Raw genomic sequence first — 23470 nt, forward strand, 5'->3', positions numbered from 1 at the left:
AAAGAAAGCATGTCTGCAGGGAGAGAAGCCTGGCAATAATACACAGCTGTGGAGGCCAGAATGACCCCACAACAGCAGTGCTGTGCAGGGAGTGAGTATGTGTGTGTGTGTGAGTGTGTGAGTTTTCATATTCTCTGTGCATACTGTATATGTAAATGTGTGCATGTATGAACACTTGCAAGAGATCCACTGGTCCCTTGACAGGCTGTAATTATCACAAGTGAGAGAACATAGAAATGTGTATTTGTGTAGAAACACATGCACATGCACACACACACATACACCCCTCTCTCTCTAACACACACACACACACAGAAAATGTTCAGCCCCTACAGGAATGCCCTCCCCAGTGATACATGTGATCCAGTGACAGCAGCACCCCCTCCACTGCCATTTATACATGCGCACCCGCACACACAGACACTGACAGAGTACACAGGCGCCCATAAGCCCATAGTCAGAAACACATACTGCAGGCATACTTGCACACCCCTTTCAGCCAGATTGGGAGGAGCCTGGGGCAGCCCTCTCCCAAAAAGAGTCACAGTGCACCTTGTGAAATCTGTGGATTTGATGTCGGATTGGGGGGGGGGGGGGGGGTGGCACAGAGCCCCATCTGTCCTCTTTTCCCCCTGGGCAGAAGCAGGAAAGAGAGAGTGAAATAGAGGGAGAGAGAGGGAGAGAGGGAGTGCGAAAGAGGGAGAGAGTGAGAGAGGGAGAGCGAGACGGAGAGAGAGAGGTCAGGATTCCCCGTTAGCGCTGGACCACTGTACCATAAATAGCTGCGGCTAAAAGCAGCCACGCACTAAAGTGCATTGGCTCACATCACAAGGAATCTGCGGGGACGTGGCTGACACAGCGGACAGCCCCTATCCAGTCAAACGGACCAACATAGGGGGACAAGAGGCCACAAAACCCGGCTGCCACAACAGTGCCGTATCTGGGTGGCAAAACAATTGTAGGGGGGTCGTCTTCTCTGCATTTTGGAAATCCATATACTACACAATATAGGGAAATATCAGTGTCCTTTTCACAGCGAGGGTCCAGCAAACCAAATGTATAATGCAATTTAAATAAACGTGCTAACTAGGAGAAACATAGAATGTCAATTGTTTACTCAGAATTTCTCTGGAGGAATTATCATTATCAGTTTTCTGACCAGTATTGGTAAGACTGTCGTACGTGAAAATCCCAGGAGATCAGCAGTGAGTGAGAGAGAGAGAGAGAGAGAGAGAGAGAGAGAGAGAGAGAGAGAGAGAGAGAGAGAGAGAGAGGGAGAGCGAGAGAGCGAGAGGGTCGGGGAGGATGACAGTCGGGGGGGGAAGTGTAAACACTTTTTCTTTTTTTCACAACTAAAAATGTAGCAAAATACAGTATTTCACATTTCATAAAACCATGATGTTCTAAGAGCGGCTGTTTTCCAATTAATTCACTTCATTTCACTTCATTTCCTGAAATGAAAAATATTTAACCCACAACTCTGACAATTCTGAGCCCAACTACTCAGGGGCCCAGCTGCAGCCTTTGATGTACGAGAGTACACCTTGATTAGCATCCAGGAAGAGTCGTTCTGTTCTCCAGTGGATACAGTCTGACCTCTCTGCCAGCTTTGATGCACCGCTTACAGCTTAAATTCAGCAAAAACAACCCCTGACAGGACAGGACCCTAGACTGAGGTTTGACACAAGAACAGGCTGTTCCCTCCTTTAAATGAAGTGCATGCACAGGTTTGGAGGGCACAATTTGGAGTTAACAACCAGTGTGGGCTGATGCACACAAAAATAATCCTGAAAAAATGGTAAGCCTCCCCAAACAAATTCAGTTTTGTGCTTGCACACACTCAGTGATCACTTTATTAGGTATACCTGTACACCAGCTTGTTAATGGAATTATTTAATCAGCCAATCATGTGGCAGTAACTAAATGCATAAAAACATGCAAACGTGGTCAAGAAGTTCAGCGGTTTTTCAGATCAAATGCCAGAATGCAAAAGAAATGTGATCTAAGTGACTTTGACCATGGAACGATGGCAGACAGGGTGGTTTGAGTATCTCAGAAACTGCAGATCTTCACGCACAACAGTCTCTAGAGTTTGCAAACAATGGTGCAAAAATCCAGTGAGCAGCAGTTCTGTAGACAGAAACTCTAGTTAATGAGAGAGGTCAGAGGAGAAGGGCCAGACCGGTCAAAGCTGACAGTAACACAAATAACAACACACTACAACAGTGGTATGCAGAAGAGCATCTCTGAACACACAATGCGTCAAACCAAAAGTGGAGAGGCTACAGGAGCAGAAGACTTAATAAATCTAAAAAATAGGTCTAATAATGTAAAAAGGGCTCACTGAGTTGTCTCATAGTTTTTCATACAAAGGGCCTATACTAGTGTGCACTAGATTTTATTATTATTAGTTCTTAAAAATGAAGTGTCAGTGACTTTCTATGCCAATGCATAAAGTAAGGTATACTCCTGTATGTGTGTGTGCATGTGCATTTGTATACAGAGGTGTGTTGTGTGTGTGTGTGTGCACTACACTTTCTAACACTTCTGTGTAACAGCACCTCTCAGATCAAGGTGGTCTGAAGCGTGCAGTTGAAAGGTCACAGCTCAGAGCTATATTTGGCCAGGGATTTCAACAAGGAAATGCATGCAAATTGATGAAACAGGAGTCGGGTGGAGGTATGGCAAACAGCTGTCTGAACTGTGAAGCACACGGGGCAGGGTGGGGAGGGGCCCCAGAACAGTCCACTCTGGGCATGCTCAACAGGATGTGGGCAGGCAGTTTCCTGTCTGTTTGTTTGTTTACTGTCACTGGTTTGCGACATGGCTCAGGAGCAGTCGTCTGGCAGTCAGAGGGTTGCCGGTTCGATCCCCCGCCCGGGCTGTGTCGAAGTGTCCCTGAGCAAGACACCTAACCCCCAAATGCTCCTGATGAGCTGGTTGGGGCCTTGCATGGCAGCCAATCGCCGTCGGTGTGTGAGTGTGTGTATGAATGGGTGAATGGAGAAGCATCAATTGTACAGCGCTTTGGATAAAGGCGCTATATAAATGCCTGCCATTTACCATTTACCATTTACCAGGCAAATAGTGCAAATCAGAACCAACTGATCTGTAAGTTACCTGGATCCAATCTGTCCATTTGTCCACTGCCAACTACCAGCACCTCCAATTGATATACAGACCAACTGATGTTGGCAGTGCAAACTCTCAAATGACACTGGTGAACATACCCATAACATTCTATGAGGATCTATGAGGAGACCATTATATTGTACTTAGGATGCAGAATGAGGACAAAGTAGGAACAGCTGAATCAATGCAGATTCCAGCTGAAAGTAATAAAGAACTATAGACATATGACCTGTTTCAGAGTTATTTCTGCACCACCCCGTCTGTTCATTTCCCCTGTCTCTTTGAATTTGACTTTTCACACAATGCACTTTTAATTTTCAGACGAGCCCCGCTTAAAATGTCCCATCCCATCATGTCCAGGCATAATAACCGTTTTATATTTCCGAGAGTTGGGCTTTAAAACCTTCAGCATGTAAAATAACAATAAAAGATAAAACAGAAAAATACGACCGGGCATTATGGCTCAACAAGCACTGTGTGAGAGGACTGCCTTGATTCAAGGGCAGGAATATCGATCCCCTCCACAGCCCACCCCAGGTAAGGAACATAAACGTAAATGCTTTGCTCACTGTGACACACCATGGCTCAGAACGCACCTGCTGGATAATATCAGGGCTGTTCCACATCACTCATTCCAAGCCTGTGGGTTGCACTGATGAGATAACTGATTAGGGCCCTCTAACTATGACACAAGCTCTCTACTTCCTGCTTCCTGTCCTGGACTAATCAGTGGCTGATTACCAAGTGGCTACTTGAAGGACACTTTCAGCATAAGTATTAATGTTTGCTAATTATTTAAACTTGAAAGTCACTACTAGTAATACTAGTAGTAGTATTAGTTTAATGTTTTGTTTTATTCTTATGATTATTATGATCATTACAGGGCGTTTGAAACACAACAGTTAAATACGCATTGTCCAGGATGATAGCCAACAAAATGCTTTACCTGGGTTTCTTTTCTTTTCAAATAACAATATATGGTACAATTGAGACTGTAATAGCCTTCCTGTGAGACTTGGTGAGCTGGTGTGAGAAGTGGTTGGAGTGAGAGGTCAGAAGGAGGATGGAGGGCAGTTCTGATATCCTCGGTCACAAACACTGAGGCAATATCTGCTTCTCCCAGGTGCTTTCCGATTAGTCAGCTCCACGTGTAGAGAATACACTGACCGGGCTCCAGGAAATGTGAAAATCAACCAAAAAGAGAGAATAAAGTGGGAAGGGTGCAGAAGGTTCCGCAGACACCGGTAATTAAGAGTTGCGAGCGCGGCAGTTTCTTCCTTCACCTTGAGTTCTAGCACCCATTCTCCCCTTCCTCTTTCCAGGAAGGTTCAATCAGGCACAAACCCTCTCCCATTTAGGGGCTACCGAGGACGGTCAAGAGCTTAGCTGACTCCCTTCCTTGACACAGACAGCTGAAGGTGCTTGCTGACCACAAGCACTTTCTCCGGGGTCATTACAAAGGATCATGGGTAAAGGTAATACACATCATAACAGGGCCTGAACAGAACCTGGTGGTGACTAATTTGTGGGCACTGCACCATGAAACAGAGACGGTCTGAAAATGCTCTACCTGCTGCAGCTGAACAGGATCACTGGAGATGTTACTGAGAGTGCTACTCTCTCACCTCTCTCTCTCTCTTTCTGCACATGATTTACAAGCCCTGTCACCCCCCCCCCCCTTCCCCCCAAATCTCTCACTCTCCCTCTACCCCGGTCTCTCTCCACACAGTGACAGGACAAACCCTTTTTGCCTTGTTCAGAGCCCCTTCACCACACACTAGCAACCTCGGCGACGCGACGACCCCTACCTCCTCAGGAAAACCACTCGGCCCCTCTCTCCACTCCTCCAGTGTGTGCGGTGCGCGGGGGTCTCGCGGTGTCAACGTGGGGGGCGGAAACGCGAACAGCCAGCATCAAGCGGGTCGCTGGAGGGCTCACCTCCAGGCAGAGGGTCTCTGGAAGACAGGCGAGGGAAAGGGCCCTCACTCAGAGCGAATCGCTGCAGGACAGCACTAGGGAAGGCCGGCCTGCTTTCAGTCTGCCGGTCCTTTTTGCTATTCTGGTATTCGCAGCACCCTCTCTCCCTCCCTCTCCCCCACACTCAATCACTCGTGTACACACAGTAGCTCCCCTTCCTCTTGCTGTGTTCCTCCACAGCTACGAATACAATGAAAGCAGTTCACTCTGCAGGCCTCTCTCTCTGTCTCTCTCTTTCCTCTCTCAGTCTCTCTCTCTCTCTCTTTCCTCTCTCAGTCTCTCTTTCTCTCTCTCTCACCGGCTGCAACTTCTGTTTGGCTTTTCAGCTCACTTCCTACCAGCTGATGAATGCAAGCCTGCTCTGTCAGCAGCCACAGCATGCGAGGAGAAGGGGTGGGGGGGGGGGGGGGGGCAGCTCCTGAGGAAGCCCTGATTGGTCGCCGTTCAGGCTCACAGAGCTGGGTGGTGGAGGGTTTGGGGGGCGGACGAAAGCTCCGCCCACCTGCTCAGCCTGTTTTGCAAAGGAGCAGCAGTAGCAGAAACAGACATGAACTCGGACCTGGGAGAAAGAAGATGCAAATGCAAACACCCCCAGTCTATAATCCCTCTCCCTCTCCGGCCCCAGATCATCCCCTCTCAGGCAGCACACACACCACAGATCCACCTAAAGATCTCAAGATACCCTGACAGACGATCACAGACCTTTATCAGCTGTGCAGCAGGATGGCAGCTGATTTCCTGTTTGAGGGGAACATCTCGCAGTCTGCCGCTGCAGATAGCGCTGAACGCACTCAGACCGTTCCTCCCATTCTGCAGGCCCGCACTGGGCTGGAACGCGACCGTTGGAACCGCTCGAACATGGATCGACCACAGAGCGGAAACCGCATGCGCGTTCAGTGTAAGTCACTGGAAATGGAGGGTGAAAGCCCTCAGTCCAACTGGTAAACTTGCTTCAACAAAAAAAGCAGCTCAGTTGGCCATTGCAAGTTTCACATGAACTACGATTATCTGGTGAATTAATGTCATGCACAACTGTTATGAATCTGTTTAAAAAAGACAAAATAACTAAATAGAAATGTGCATTCATATGTGGGCTGCTTAAAAGAGAACTTTCCAACAGTAAGATTGATGTAAAGTAGACCTAAAATCTACTTATACAATATTATCTACCTATAAAACCTGATAAGTATTACTGCAGATACACAGTAGAATGGAGGGGCAGTAGATTATGTAAAATGAAGAATGCAAACAATTTTTTTTTTGGCTTCCACATTTGCATGAAGAGAGACTGCTCAGAGAGTTTGCGCTTGTATTGGAGGGGGGCAGGGCATGCACACCCAAAAGCAGTATACCACCATGAAACCACAGAGACCAGCACAATAAAACCCAACCATCAAAAAACAGCCGCATTCACTGGCACCGAATGTGGAAAAAAAGTTTAAAAAGACAAACTGGCGACGACGAACAGTGCCAAACATGGGCGTCTGGGTTGCGTCTGCAGTCTCGCACTGCCTCGGTGTCTGTGTGTGATGAGCCTAGTACCGGCAACACGCTATTTCTGCTATTGTGAGGCAGATGAATGCTCGACATTCCTTCACACTTTGGGAGCTTTCCCTTTAAGCGGTCACGCTTCCCTCCATATATGGCATTGTGTGGGCGTGGCCTTCGGCCTGGGGCAAACCTGCCCTCAGCTTCACGCTCTCTCCATGTGTTTTCACTGAGCACTCCAGCAGCGTCTTCTCTGACCAGACATGCTTGTACAGTACGCATGCACACACACACACACACACACCACGCACACAGGAACAGGAACAGATGAGTAATAATGTATAAGTCATGGTGCCGGCCTACTTCTCTGAGTGCTGAAATGTTCTGCAATTACAGAAGAGAAACTACCAGAGAAAAAAAAAATCCATCAGCTGGTATTGCTTAAGCCACAAAGACCTGAAATGAAAATGTACACAGCTACAAGTCCTGGTGTGGTTCAAAACAAATACAACCATATGTATTCACAGAGAAAAACACACCGCTCAGAGTTCAGCATCAGTAAAAGAACAAAAAAATTTAAAGAAAGTGTGAAAAGTTGGTCCTCCATTGTGGCAATCAAACCAAACAGAAAAAACAAATTCCAAGCATCTCAAGAGAACCATATAACTGTCCTGATCCAAGATGCCTCTATATCCTATATATTCTTTGGATTAACGACAATACCATGGGAAAATATTTTAATTTACCTTGGTTTTTGCCATATATTTAGACTAAGAGTCTACACTCAGTGAGCACTTTATTAGGTAGACCCGTCTAATAAATACCTAATTAAGTGCTCAGTGAGTGTATATGTACTTCAAAAAAATTTTTTTATTACACTTTGAAAATTGATTCACATATCAATTCTAAAACGACATATTAGCACCAAACAGTAGTTAAACTAAGAGCAGCAATAAAGATTGGTATAATTGACACAGATGAACTGGCATTGTTCAGCGTCACTTCCTGTTGAATTGGAAGGCGTGTTTTGCTGTGCTTGGGCCACTTCATGGTTTTTTTTTGTGAGAATAACGCATTTATCTTCATTTCTATAATCTAGTTCTTTAATTTTCAAGTCATCAGTTATCTGCAGTACCGTGCACTGGTCCCGACCCTATTCAGAGAAGCAACAAAAATCTACAACAGATTAGCTAAAAGCTGACATTTTGTTCTACACAAACGTCTGTTGTGTCGGTTCCCAATCCCAAAACATGACATTGCTTATTTCTCCTAAGGAACTCAATTCTGAAATTGGATTGCTAAATACACAATCCATTATCACTAAAGCAGCTCTAGAGAACAAACCAATCAGAACTGACTATCTTGATGTCAGGCATTTTACTGTTGAAACAGGGCTTACAACAGATCAGAATTTTGTTTTAAATGAGTTCTCCCTTCCTGGTTACTTACATTGCCAAAATGGTGATCTCTGTAGGACAAGAGGTGAAGTTGCTGTAATCTCTTCCTGTTTTTGCTCCACCCAAAACCAATTTTGAAGAGTTAGACACGGGTCTCTTGGTCAGAGACTGTTTGTTGAAGACCACTCCTCTTCCACTTCTCAACCTATTGCCTTAGTAATGGTTTAAAGCCTGCATCGGCTATACTATGGGTTTATTCAGGAATTGACTATCCCGTTCAGTTGCAAATCATGGCAAAGTAGCGATAGCATAACACCCTGAGACTTCTATATTACACTCTGGCCTCTACGTGTGTAATACTTAATGCAGCCATCTAGGTTTCTAACCTACTTGCATTTCTGTATGACTCCCTGGGGCTTTGGCCCCTTCCCCCCACCCTGGGTCCTCTTCTAGTCCACGCCCATGGCACAACACAACCTGCAGGCCCCTCCCGATCCGCATGTTATTACACATTTCTTTGCTACTTTGTATTTTTCCCCCAGCTAGTTTAAAACCTCAGGCTATAATCTGCCCAGATCCTGTCCATTTCCCCTGATATTGAAACCAGGCCGTCCAGTGGAGAATGGGCTCCCCCTCTATATCCAGTTTCTTCCAAAGAATTTTTCCAACTGGGACCTTTTTCTTTCCCCAGGGGGTTAAGGCTTGGTCTTGCTAACTATACGGATACATAGAAGGGTTTAAGGTGTAATGAGACACACACCATTAACACACCAGGAATGAGCAGAACAGAAACATCTCTGACTGGAGACTGCTTATCACCATTAATTTGATAGCCTGCTTTTGCTACTGGAGGTGAGAGGTTGGGGTTTATCGTAGTCAGGGGTTAGAGAGGTTCTTCCACCAAGGATTTTCTGGCCCTGTGTAAGAACAGCAGACTGGGGGAAATAGAGGGGATTAAATCAGGCAAAATAGAGGGGAAATCCTTTTTTAATCACCCAAGGCCAAAGGGGAGTGAGGATTCGTGAGGTGGGGTGGGGGGGTGGGGGGGGAGAAGGCTGCCACATTGCACAACTGCACACCAGTCAACAGCTGGCCTCCATTACTACCTCTGCAAGGTGCCAGCTTCCTCTTTTTAACCAGTTCCTGCTCCAGGGACCAGAAATTCCACACCCCAGCAGAGAATCGAACATCAGCGCATCATCGATAGGGGCCTGCTGTTTGAGCAGAGGGGAAAGGCCAGCTGTCTTAGCTGAGGGGAGGGGTCTGTTTGAGCAGAGGGGAGGGGCCTGTTTGAGCTAAGGGGTGGGACCTGCTGTAACAACTAAGGGGAGGGGCCTGCTGTTTGAGCAGAGGGGAGGGGCCTGTTGGCTTTGCTGAGGGGAAGGGCCTGATTTCGCTGAGGGGAGTAAGCAATTCTTTCTGTGGCCAGAAACACCTCAAACATCATTACACGATGACCAGTTCCCTGTCTGCAGCAGTGTTAAAACTTGGTACTGGGGTCCACTGTGTGTGCTAGTTTTGGTCACTGTAAACATCATGCTGAAATAAGGTTGCTGAAATCATGGATTTAAATTCATATTATCGGAAAATAAATGTACGTATTCCAACAAAATGCAGGTTTGGCTCATTGCCATTTCTGCAGTTATGCTTCATTTTTTACCAATTGTTTAGTTTCAGTAACCAGGTGACCACACTTACAGGTGTTAGGACCCCATTAACTTCACATTTAAGTCTACAATGAAATCAGTTAAAAGATGTAAGCTCATTCTAAAGGGCTCATTGATGATAGAGCACATTACAGAAAATTAAAGCATTAGTTTAAGGAGCCTGCTGAAGAGTCCAGTGATGTGAATACAGAATATTTATTCTAAAAGACTTACAAAGCTAACTGTTATATAATGTGATCTTAAGATGGTAAGTCATCCTTCAGTAGACATTAAGGGTTGGCTTCCCAGAGAGAGATTTTGAATGGAGATTCTACACAGAAAACTCAAATTAACCTGTGTCTGTGGAACTGGCCCTATCCGTCACATGAAGAATAATTAACAGCTCATTACTATTCAAAGCTTGCAATTACAGTAAGAACGAATAGCAGCATGCACACAGCAGGTCAACTGAAACCACAGGGTTGCAGCACAAAATCCGCTCTGCTTGGGGACACAGTATTGGGGGGGAGGAAGAGAATGTCAGTTTGATAAGTGACTCAAGATGTGTGTGTGTGTGTGTGTGTGTTTGTGTATATATATATATATATATATATATACAGTGGTGTGAAAAAGTGTTTGCTGATTTCTTCTTTTTTTTGCATGTTTGTCACACTTAAATGTTTCAGATCAAACAAATTTAAATATTAGTCAAAGACAACACAAGTAAACACAAAATGCAGTTTTTAAATGAAGGTTTTTATTATTAAGGGAGAAAAAAAATCCAAACCTACATGGCCCTGTGTGAAAAAGTGATTGCCCCCTAAACCTAATAACTGGTTGGGCCACCCTTAGCAGCAACAACTGCAATCAAGCGTTTGCGATAACTTGCAATGAGTCTCTTACAGCGCTGTGGAGGAATTTTGGCCCACTCATCTTTGCAGAATTGTTGTAATTCAGCCACATTGGAGGGTTTTCGAGCATGAACCGCCTTTTTAAGGTCATGCCACAACATCTCAATAGGATTCAGGTCAGGACTTTGACTAGGCCACTCCAAAGTCTTCATTTTGTTTTTCTTCAGCCATTCAGAGGTGGACTTGCTGGTGTGTTTTGGATCATTGTCCTGCTGCAGAACCCAAGTTCGTTTCAGCTTGAGGTCACAAACAAATGGCCGGACATTCTCCTTCAGGATTTTTTGGTAGACAGCAGAATTCATGGTTCCATTTATCACAGCAAGTCTTCCAGGTCCTGAAGCAGCAAAACAGCCCCAGACCATCACACTACCACCACCATATTTTACTGTTGGTATGATGTTCTTTTTCTGAAATGCGGTGTTACTTTTACGCCAGATGTAATGGGACACACACCTTCCAAAAAGTTCAACTTTTGTCTCGTCAGACCACAGAGTATTTTCCCAAAAGCCTTGGGGATCATCAAGATGTTTTCTGGCAAAATTGAGACGAGCCTTAATGTTCCTTTTGCTCAGCAGTGGTTTTCGTCTTGGAACTCTGCCATGCAGGCCATTTTTGCCCAGTCTCTTTCTTATGGTGGAGTCATGAACACTGACGTTAACTGAGGCAAGTGAGGCCTGCAGTTCTTTGGATGTTGTTGTGGGGTCTTTTGTGACCTCTTGGATGAGTCGTCGCTGCGCTCTTGGGGTAATTTTGGTCGGCCGGCCACTCCTGGGAAGGTTCACCACGGTTCCATGTTTTCGCCATTTGTGGATAATGGCTCTCACTGTGGTTCGCTGGAGTCCCAAAGCTTTAGAAATGGCTTTATAACCTTTTCCAGACTGATAGATCTCAATTACTTTCTTTCTCATTTGTTCCTGAATTTCTTTAGATCTCGGCATGATGTCTAGCTTTTGAGGATCATTTGGTCTACTTCACTTTGTCAGGCAGGTCCTATTTAAGTGATTTCTTGATTGAGAACAGGTGTGGCAGTAATCAGGCCTGGGTGTGGCTAGAGAAATTGAACTCAGGTTTGATAAACCACAGTTAAGTTATGTTTTAACAGGGGGGGCAATCACTTTTTCACACAGGGCCATGTAGGTTTGGATTTTTTTTCTCCCTTAATAATAAAAACCTTCATTTAAAAACAGCATTTTGTGTTTACTTGTGTTGTCTTTGAATAATATAAAAATTTGTTTGATGATTTAATAAATATATATCTGAAACATTTAAGTGTGACAAACATGCAAAAAAAAAAAAAAAAAAAAAAATCAGGAAGGGGCCAAACACATTTTCACACCACTGTGTGTGTGTATATGTGTATATATATATATATATATATATATATATATATATATATATATATATATATATATATATATATATATAAAATAAAATAATGATTTGTCATGAAGCTCATGTTTTTGACTTACTGGTCTTCTGCTACTGTAAGCCTATCTGCTTAGAGGTTTGACGCATTGTCTGTTCAGAGATACCACTGTTGCAATGTGTTGTGTAACTGTCAGCTTCCTGTCAGCTTTGACCAGTCTGGTCCTTCTCCTCTGACTTCTACCATTACCAACGCATTTTTGCCCACAGAACTGCTGCTCACTGGATGCTCTTTGTTTTTCACACCATTCTCTGCAAACTCTAGAGACTGCTGTGTGTGAAAATCCCAAGAGATCAGCAGTTTCTGGAATACTCAGACCACCCTGTCTGGCACTAATAATAATTCCACGGTCAAAGTCACTTAGATCACATTTCTTCCCTGTTCTGACATTTGGTCTGAAAAACAGTTGAATCTCTTGACCATGTCTGCATGCTTTTCATTCAACGACTGCCTGAAATAATACTCTTAAGACACTGTGTATCTTCTTTGGTGATGCTCTGCCAGGCCTGTACTGTCCAAATACTTACTGTATATAACAAAATATAGTATAACATGAATTAAATAAATTGCCTTGGCTAAGGCCATATTAACATAACAGTAATATCCTACTTGCAACCCAACATTCTACTGTGGGAACTCGAGGCATTTTCGGCACGAGCCAGCTTGCCAAATTGAGCTGTGCCTACACGTGTAGCGACACTAGCCAGCTGTAAATGGTTGTCTTTCCATACAGGCCACTAAGCTATATATAATTACAGAGTTATCAACGAGATAACCTGTGCCGATTCCCACATTTATTGTATTTAGAGGCGCTGTGGAGCCTCTCCCAGGCTGGGAAGCGGTCGGCGGGCTTTGCTGACGCACAGGAGCAGAAGGCCTGCTCCCCAGCCTCCGAACAACGCGCCCCGCCGTCGAGCAACTCTCTGGCGTCAGACGCCGCAAGACCCCTTTGTGGAAACGCGCGGAGCGGAACTCCGACCCGGCTGCACGTGCTGCGAGGCAGATTTTCATATTCCGCTGTGCAGTCGCTGTGCAGTCGCTGTGCTCCCGTTCACAGTTTGAGTGGTGAGACGGCGCTTGACTCAGGATGCTGTCACCGCAGGACCGGTGAAAAGCAGACGCTGAGGTTTCTGGAAATGCTACAGTGAGAAGCGTACAAGTACAATCCAGCAGTCTTTGAATATTATACCGCCATTGCTGACAAACCTCTCGGGATATGCTTTGATCCCCAGAGGAACGATCAAAGAATGTTGCCACACAGTTTGTCCTGCCATTTGTCTGATCAGTTAAAAAAAATTAAATACTCCAAATAAAACATTTGCAGCACTGAAAAATTACTTGCACAGCCTGGCTCATGGACTTGGAGAGCATCTCGGTTGAACTTTAATAAATATTTTAAGACAGACAATCTAGAGTGTGATCCATTCCCTGCCAGATGAGTCTAGCCCAGTGGTATTGGGCTTTAGGCAGGATTTTTCATTTCAAAAGCATTCAAGGCTGTGCATGCTGCTGCAACTCCTGGACATGCTAATGCCATCTCGTGCAGGAATATGACATTGGGTAAACGTGCTAACACCCTCTCGTGCAGGGATATGACATTGGCTAAACATGCTAACACCCTCTCGTGCAGGGATATGACATTGGGTAAACGTGCTAACACTCTCTTGTGCAGGAATATGACATTGGGTAAACGTGCTAACACCCTCTCGTGCAGGGATATGACATTGGCTAAACATGCTAACACCCTCTCGTGCAGGGATATGACATTGGGTAAACGTGCTAACACTCTCTTGTGCAGGGATATGACATTGGGTAAACGTGCTAATGCCCTAGTGGGGATATGACATTGGCTAAACATGCTAACACCCTCTTGTGCAGGAATATGACATGGGCTAAACGTGCTAATGCCCAAGCGGGGATATGACATTGGCTAAACATGCTAACACCCTCTTGTGCAGGAATATGACATTGGGTAAACGTGCTAACACCCTCTTGTGCAGGGATATGACATTGGGTAAACGTGCTAATGCCCAAGCGGGGATATGACATTGGCTAAACATGCTAACGCCCTCTCGTGCAGGAATATGACATGGGCTAAACGTGCTAATGCCCAAGCAGGGATATGACATTGGGTAAACATGCTAACACCCTCTTGTGCAGGAATATGACATTGGGTAAACGTGCGAACACCCTCTCGTGCAGGGATATGACATTGGCTAAACATGCTAACACCCTCTCGTGCAGGGATATGACATTGGGTAAACGTGCTAACACTCTCTTGTGCAGGGATATGACATTGGGTAAACGTGCTAATGCCCTAGTGGGGATATGACATTGGCTAAACATGCTAACACCCTCTTGTGCAGGAATATGACATGGGCTAAACGTGCTAATGCCCAAGCGGGGATATGACATTGGCTAAACATGCTAACACCCTCTTGTGCAGGAATATGACATTGGGTAAACGTGCTAACACCCTCTTGTGCAGGGATATGACATTGGGTAAACGTGCTAATGCCCAAGCGGGGATATGACATTGGCTAAACATGCTAACGCCCTCTCGTGCAGGGATATGACATGGGCTAAACGTGCTAATGCCCAAGCAGGGATATGACATTGGGTAAACATGCTAACACCCTCTTGTGCAGGGAAATGACATGGGCTAAACGAGCTAATGCCCAAGCGGGGATATGACATTGGCTAAACATGCTAACACCCTCTCGTGCAGGGAAATGACATGGGCTAAACGTGCTAATGCCCAAGCGGGGATTTGACATTGGCTAAACATGCTAATGCCCTCTTGTGCAAGTATATGACATTGGCTAAACATGCTAACGCCCTCTCATGCAGGGATAACACATTGGATAAACGTGCTCATGCCCAAGTAGGGATATCACATTGGCTAAAATGTGCTAATGCCCTCTTGCACAGGGATACGACATTGGCTAAATGTGCTGATATCTAAGAACAACTTATATGTGACATTTGTTTGCTTGGCAGATGTCGTTATTATGAGCACGATTACTAAGTTAGCTGGATAACTGTGCTGAGTAAAACCAGGAACAGTTCTTTTTTAAGTCTTTTTTGAGTCCAAGTTCCAGATCAATCAATTATTAAATGATCAATTATTGTATGAATTTACAATTAAAGTAAAACATTTAACTTTAAGGATATAGCAGCAGTGCCCCATCTGCGATTAAAACCTCTTAGTTACAAGCCCCTATTATTTATTTAATGACACAATAAAGAGTAGACATAAACGGACACACACACCCACGTGCACGGTCAAACTTCTGATCGTGTAGCACAACACAAAAGCCAGACACGACACAAACCACACATTGCTCAGCCATGCAGGACATGTGCCAGTGACACCCGAGGCAGAGATCAAATGTGACTTGGTGGGTTGGGGTAACAGGGTGGAGAATCCTTCTACTCTCAGAATATTTGGAGAATGCACACGGACAAGGCTTATTCCGCCTTCAGTCTGACTCAAATATGTTTCGTTTTTTTTCCACAAAGCAGGACTTAGCTGGATAACTGCACCGAGGAAAAGCCAGAACAGCTCTTTTGACTTCAGTCCATGTTCCAGATTTGGGAGGGTTCCAGGTTTCATGCAGTGCAGTTATCCAGCTACGTAACTCAGTCACCAGGTCCTTGGCTCAGAGTCAGAAGAAAAAAAGGCCCCAGCCAAACACTGAATGAGCTGGAGTGGAAAAGTCATCCGCAATGAGAGTGACTATTCAAGAGGGAAGAGTGTGGAAGCCACTAAGAAGCAGCTTTAACAATGCTGTTGAGTTTCTAGTAAAATCCGAAATTGCTTGAAAAGCACTTGGACATTTCTGAGCCAAGCAATTGTTCATTCAAATGAGACTCTGCATCACAGAAAAGCATGCATATGAAAATGTTATTTTAATATCAAACCTATGTGAGTGTGAAGCCATTTTGGACTTCTCTGGCTGTGTTAAAGCGCATTCACAGACAGACAGACGACTTCAGGTATTGAGTTCTTTCATGGCTGTAACTAATATTACCTTTATGACTATGAGGTATGGGAAAATTCAAAATTTCAAAAGCTTGTTTGTAGTTTCTAGGATATAAAAACAGTTAGTTGGAACTATTTTTGTCGTATCAGCTAGTAATGTTCAAATATGCTAAATAAAGTTAATTCAAACATGTTTTTGGGCAAGATAATTAAATTCTTTGGCAAGTAGTCAAGTAGATAAGCAGGATAATGTGCAGCAAGCCTGTCAAATGTTTCAAAGTAAGCCCCCTCAGGGTGATTAAGACTCCTCTGCTTTTCTTAAGGCTCATATCTCCCTGCTGGGGCTCATTTTGAAATGGCTGCCTCTCTCACTGTGCATTATCCTTTCCATAATGAGGACTGCCCCAGATTGAAGCCAGATAGCACTAGTCACAGGCCTACCTCAAACGTACAACAAATATTTAAATCATAAAACTAGGCTCTTGCCATAGACTCGAGTCTATGCACTCCCCCCCCCCCCCCCCCCCCCATTGAGCCCACTGTTAAATGCTGTCGCACAAGTCACTGTTGATTTACATCTGGAAGCTAACGCAACACTGCTAAATGCAACAACGTCAGAATTTATGCCAATGCTCGTTCCCAATGGGAAGCAATAATTGACTTCACTATAGTGGAACAGAAACGCAAGGGAATTGTTATTGCCAAATGACTGGCAGCCAAGACGCAAATAAAAGGGACCAGCTGTACAAACACACACATACAAAGGTAGCAATCATTCCTCATAACAGCCGAGGAACCTGATCAAAAGCAACCGTTTACTGTACTGCAGAGCACATTAGTCTTTAATAGGCTATCGCACAGCCCGAAATAAGCATCGCCAGCAACATCACTCCAAGTGCGTTTGGATTCTCAGTACGGCGAAGCTGCATGTTCACACATAATGGGCTTTGTGCCCGATGGTTGTAATTCCAGGTCAGAGACTGTGATTTGGGATCAAGCCAGGCTCACCATGAGCAGTGGTCCAACAGGCTGGGTGAAGAGGCCTCTCTCTCTCACTCCCTCTCCACACATAGGCATTGACGAGTGAACTTTCCTCGAGGTGTGTTCTCTCTCGCTCTCCCTTGCTCTCACAGCAAGATTACATAATCAAAAGAGTGGCAATTGTCCTCTCTGGCAAGTGACTTACGTCCCCATCCCCATCATTTATTCAGAAAAATCTGTTTCCATCACCCTGTAACACATCTTCGCTTTAGTCGATACATCAACTTTCCCACCTCTTCCAAACATAAAAACCTTATGGAATATTTCAGTGTTTTTTTTTTTTTCTCGAATTTCAGGTGTTTCCACACGGGTTTACTACTAATTACTACGCTAATTCAGAATTCACATAAAAAATGGTTGGATGGAAACCCCCATTCACACACACTTCCTGTACTCTGCTTGTCTCTCAGTGAAAGCTCAAAGCCCAGCAGAAGACAGAATGGCACCCAACCGGCTGAAACAAAGGGCGGCCTGCGTTTCCTGCCATGTTCACCTGTCCCGTCAGCCACCGTCACAACTGACCCGCTGGCTGAGCTGGGACAGACAGTATGGAGCAGAGCACAGACACTAAGTAGAGGAGAAGGGGCTATCTCAGTGCCAATCAGTGGTGTGTGTGTGTGTGCGAGAGAATGAGGTAACGTGTGTATTAGAATGTGTGTGCGAGAGACTGCATGCAAGAGAGTGTGTGGTAGAGTGTGCATGCAGGAGTGAATGTGGGAATGAATGAGAGTGTATGAGTCTGTGTGTTTGTTTGTGTGTGCGCGCTACTTGAAAGGACACATCCTCAGACCGAACCAGAGCCAGAAACTGGCTCCAAAATGGAGGGGATCCCTCAGGCCACTCAGAGCAATAGCGTAATTATACCAAAGTTGGCAGTTTATCGCACAGAAACCTCAAATTTGGAGATAATATCTCAGAGCGGAACTCAAACAGAAGGGGACATGGGCGCTGCAGAGCACAGCATCGATCCAGAGATCTCCGCAAGCCGCATACTTCTGTCCTCTTCAAACCCAACATTAATGGCCGAGGTTGACAAGGAGGCTCGCTAATGGCAGTAACCTAGGAGACAGGATCATGTTCAGCAGCTCGGGGGTGAACGTTAGGAGCAAAATAAACACAGGTTTGTGAGTGGTGAATACAGCTAGAACAGTTTTTCCTTTACGTATATATCAAACCTAACGGGTCAAACCCCAGTCTACTTCCTCTTTAATAGTTATAGATTATATGGCCTGGGTGGAGAAATACTGCATATCTGTGCAATAAGCATTTATTCATGCACACTGTGCCCAGGTTACACTTTGGCACAATTTTACTCTCCACTTCATAAATAACTGTGTAATAAGTGTGTTATTTTAGGGTAATAATGACTTCATTAATACAAAACTACAATTGCAAACCTTACCTTAGGGTAGACAAATGTAAAAAAAGAGAGAGAAAAAAAAAGTTGGCAATCAACATGTTACAAATATATTATCACCCATGACATTGCTATTTATGTGTCCACTAAAAGAAACATAATTCACCCCCCCCATTTCCCACTGTACAAGAACAGTGCGTACATGTCAACGTGGGGAAAAAATGGTGTCTGAGCATGACAAAAGGAAGAGAAAAAGCCCTGTGAAAGCAGCGTCAGAAGGCTGGATGACAGATCACCCTTGGCAGGAGGAACTTGGTATGCCGATGTCACAGAGTAGCAGGTCAAAAGGTTGACCACCACCAAACATACAATGGGTGGCTGTGAATAATGTGAGATGTCCATTTGAGATGCGATACATCTTCCTGAAGTCGCTGCTGGGGTAAAAATGGCTTTGCTGGCCGTCTGGCAAACAAAGACCACTAAATGCATCTTGGACAACGACTAATATCAGGACCAGACGTGGGTCAAATATGCGTATAGGCGTTTTGGATTCAAATGCTTTTCTGTGCTCTGATTAGGACCTGTTCATTGCAGGCACTGATTCATAATCCTATTTCTCAGCTGTACTCAAAACCTGTATCAATTTGAATAATCTTTGTCAATCTTCACAAACGCGCATGTTCATTTGAGGATGTTGACCCCTGTTAGAGCATCAATTTATAAGCAGCTGTTCATTTGAAAAATGCACCACAAATTCAAGGCAGATTCAACAATTGTTGTTCAAAAGAGATATAAATAACTGCCTGAATCAGAACCCAGCTAGGAAATGTGACCGTAAAAAAATCACGAGGCAACCACACAAAACGCTCTGCTGAGCATGACAATATCATTGAAGAACAGAACTGAGAACCTGTACCTATGCTCCAAGCCGAGGACTCGATTTCCCTCTGTTCCTGGGCTTGAGACTCACTTTGTGGGAAGACTTGATGGTATTACTGATCAGAGATTGGAAGGCAAATTAAAGAATGGACAGATGAGGGACAGATCAGGGAATTTATTAAATATCCTTACATTATTAATTATAAATTGAGTAAGTACTGAATATGAGTAAATGTGGTAAGCAAATGTCACTAGTTGAGAATATATATTTATTTCCTTTTTATTTTTTACTTTTTTTGACAGGATACAAGAATACTCTACCAAATTTTAAATCAGGATAATCACCAGCACAGTACTCTTAGTGCCAGTGGTGGCTGCTGGGTTAATTAGCTTTAATAATATGTAGGCCTATCCTATTCACGTTGATGAACAAATGAACAAAAAGATTAGCATCTTAGGGCTTCCCTTGAAATAACATCTGCAACACAAAGAACATGCCTGTGCCTGAATTGTAAAGCCCAGACGCCAAAACCCACTGAGAACTGAGACAGGCTAACAGTGGACTACAGCATCCTCAGCCTCACTGAAGTAGGAACTACAGAATCAAGGGGCAAAAAGCAGTGCACTTGAGATGCTTCAGGACGGATTTGTGGATAGTCCAGTGCCGCCCCAGTTCCTGCTGTACTGTAAGGAATGCTGATTAAACCCCGCCAATAGCCTGTTTGGTCAAGGGGCAACAGCTGGAGGGGGTCCCTAAACTGGTCCCTGAAAGTGATTAAAGAAATACTTTACACTCAACAATAGAGTGAAGGGTGGGCTACAGTTAGGGGTTAGTGTTAGGGTCAACAGAAAACCCCATTTTCGGGAAGGTTAGAGTCATTGCGTATTTCCTGTATTCAGTGAGTTCAGTGCACAGAAAACTCCCTCTGCACCCACCTCCCACCTTCCCCCATTAATAGGCTGTGACTAAAGCCTGATTTAGCCTGAATCTACGCAGAGGCTGAGCCTGACGCACACTTTTTTTTGGCAGTCCCACTTGTTCCAGAATCACCTTTGGCAACAACCTTGAGTAAACCTGTAGTAAAACAGGCCACTCAAATGTTGATTCCACAGTGAGATATTGCTTCATACAAATCTGCATCCGCCACGGGACTGGCAGCAATATAAACAGCAAGCATCTCATACACTTCAAAAGAACATTCCAGAAACAGGCACCAAGGATACCTTGAAGTCCTTCCCTGAGACAATGCTCAATTGCCCCACTCCTGTACGATAAATTATGCAGAAACGGCATTGAAAAGATAATACTCCAAGGCCCTCAACATTTCAACCTAAAAGGCCTTTCATACTGGCAGATTTGAGGCCAACTGTTGTTGGGGAGGGAAGTGGGGGTTAGAGTTTGTAAACAACCCCAGAAAGCATACCAGGCATGCTCTTTTACCTAATTATCCCATAATTATTTTCATCTACAGTAGTAAAAGGTTATGGTTGCAAAATTGGAAGCCACTAAACTGAATCAGAGCCATGTTTAGATTAGGCTTTGGAATTTTATTTGGGTGAAATTAAAAGCAGAAAGAAAAGCTCAAATGTAACAACCCTATAAGCAATGGGCTTTAAGTCAACTGTTTGCAGTTATCAATAGTGTTTAAGGGAATGCTCTACAGACAGGCTCAATGTTCGGGTACATTCTGCCCAGTGCGTCAAACCTTCACCCAGTGTTTTCAAAACAACACTTGACCGCTATTGGCAAATTATTTGCGGCTAACCTCGCTGCTCTGCTGTTGTACATACTCCCAAGGCCTGGAGGAGAATGCGGGGACCTGCTTGGTCAGGTCAGGTTTCATCAGCAAATTCCTCAAGCTCCTTCAAGTTTGTTTCCAGGGGTGTCCTCCACCACCCCCCCCGACCTTCAGGTCACAAACAAAAAGGGGCCTAACCCACTTTCGCAGCTTCTGCCTGGAGATAGCAGCCGTGCAGCACAGCCAAAACCTCATCAAGCCCGAGCTGACCCGAGATACCACCTGAATGGCGACTAACGACTCAAGTCCAGCCCAGGTACATGTCAGGCCATTCCTTTTGCCATGGAGAAGACATCAGCAGAACAAGCCTGCAAATCTAAGGAATTCTCATATTCACCGAGTTACATTTTTCTCCCGTATCCGTCTATCAGCACAAAATTCCTGACGCCGAAGCAGCAACAGGTTTGGCAGCAGACTGTGATGCAAGCTCACAGTGTCTTCTTTACTGACACGCTGCTCTGTGACATGAATCGAATAGAATAGCACTTTTGTTAGTGGCAGAGCGCCCAAGACTGTCATTCTGAGCCTTAAGGGAATCCGAATGAATAACTGGGGCGAGTCATACTGTTCAGTTCTGCAGTTCCTCTGTGTGCACCGATTCCCTGTGACTCGCACGGAGTCAGCAAGTCATAGAACGATAGGCAAGTGTCCTGTGAGCAAGCTTTTACCGGAATGACCGGTAAAAAAAAGTTTAAGACATGCTTGGACAGAGACCATTTTGAAAACTTTTTGGAAAACAGAGCTTTTGATTGCACAGCACTGACTGGCACCATTCTTTGGCTCTTGCTCAGATAAGCAGTCCAATTAGCAGAGATCACAAGGAACTCCAAACTCTTTCACAATAATACATACACAAAAAAAAAAAAGTGAGACCTTCTCCTAAAAAGTGCCATCAATCTGCCAGGAGAAGAGATGCTTCACAAGTGGACAATCTGAAAAAACAATTATTAAAAGAAAAATCAGCGAGACTTGCTTTGAGAGCTTGAAGAAACTTGAAGTTTCAAACGGGGAGCACTTGGCATTTTCCTCGGTAATCCAATCAAAATCCGGAAGAATGATCGCTTTGTTACAAAATTAACAGGCAGCTCCCAAATGCTGAAGGGGATTTTGGCAAAGACAGCCCCAACGTCCATCAGACAGAAATGGTTGAAGCAGCCATCGTAGGAGGAATACATGTACACGCGCAGTGAGGTCAGTGATGTGTCCCCATGCCCGCCCGTCTGTCTGTAATCTCTGTCTCTCCGCCCTTCTCTGGAACCAAGCGATGCCGACTGCGGATCAGTGCGCCTCCCCCACGCTTAACCCAGGGCGGCTGGGTCTGCAGCCCTCCACTCCAGATAGGCCTAATCCACGTCTTCAGACTCACTTCAATACACCCGACTACAGGTCCCTGTCAAGCAGCACTGTGTGGTGCATTACTGTGCGAGAGATTACAGGTATCCCTGACATGCATCAATACCACCCTGTGCATCACTATCATCAATGAGGAATCTCATCATTGGCTGATAGCCGTTAAAAAGGGCATAGCTTACAAGCTGGTAAGCAACATACAATAGTAACGGATGCAATAACCAAACAGACAGTTCTAATAATCCTAATGGGCAGTATGACCTACAGTACTGCAGATTTAAGCAGAGGGACTAAATGCGACAAAAATGTAACTTTTGATAATAATCAGTCTGCAAGGACAATTACAATTAGAGATCACAATCTTCATTATTGGCTAATTTATGTGGAAGGAACGAACATGTCAAACAAAGGAAAGACTACTGGCTGGGGGGGAAAAACACAGTAGGCCCAGAAGAACAGCCTGCATCATCAGTTTCAATCTCCCAAGCAATTTGATAAAAAAGGTCAATGTCTCCAGCATGACAATAGGTTTCAAGATGAGATGAGAGTGATTACAGGGAAAAGTCAGTGAAAACTGACTACAGCTGTGGATAGTGCATTATTAACATATGCCACTTGAAAAGCGGTTCATTTAAATCTATGAAAGCCGGTTAATGTACAGCCAAATATGTTTGCCACAAACACGCAGTTGCAAATTAAATTATTTATGTCAGATTTGTTAATATGAGCATAAAGCCTTATTTTTGCGTACGGAAAAAAGGGTGTCATTGATGAAGCATCAGAGAGAGGGTGCGATGCCTTCAGTACTGGGATAACAGTAATCGACTGTGCTAGATGTTAAAAGACTTAGCTAGACGTCTACAATGCTACAGGTTCGCTGAACCACATGATGATAAACAGCAGTCATTTTAATCCAGGCGACCCAATTCTCAAAGCCATTTCTTTAGTTCTGAGCGTTTACTGCCAACGCATGGGTTAGAAATTAACGTAGGCCTATTCACGTTTTACCAACCCATTATGGATAACAATGATTAAATAAGTTTAATTTGACCACCAAATATTCCCTTCACCATTAACCTTCA

The 23470-nt window shown here is 44.5% G+C and overlaps 1 protein-coding gene across 6 annotated transcripts in view; it reads right to left on the bottom strand.

Annotated features, from left to right (window-relative positions):
• The window catches only part of LOC133141788 (atos homolog protein B-like), a 37127-nt gene that overhangs the window by 12549 nt on the left and 1108 nt on the right, over window positions 1-23470 (bottom strand). For 3 of the 6 annotated variants that reach the window (XM_061262523.1, XM_061262525.1, XM_061262520.1), the window contains exon 2: window positions 4941-5087. The exons of 1 other annotated variant lie outside the window; for it this stretch is intronic. The gene's annotated coding sequence lies outside the window, so the exon portion shown is untranslated. Of the gene's footprint in view, window positions 1-552; window positions 574-4940; window positions 5088-5811; window positions 5950-23470 lie in introns of those variants that run through there. 2 more of the 6 variants (XM_061262521.1, XM_061262524.1) reach the window with 2 other exon arrangements.

This window comes from Conger conger, chromosome 12 (assembly GCF_963514075.1).
Source record: "Conger conger chromosome 12, fConCon1.1, whole genome shotgun sequence".
In the NCBI taxonomy this organism is placed as follows: Eukaryota; Metazoa; Chordata; class Actinopteri; order Anguilliformes; family Congridae; genus Conger; species Conger conger.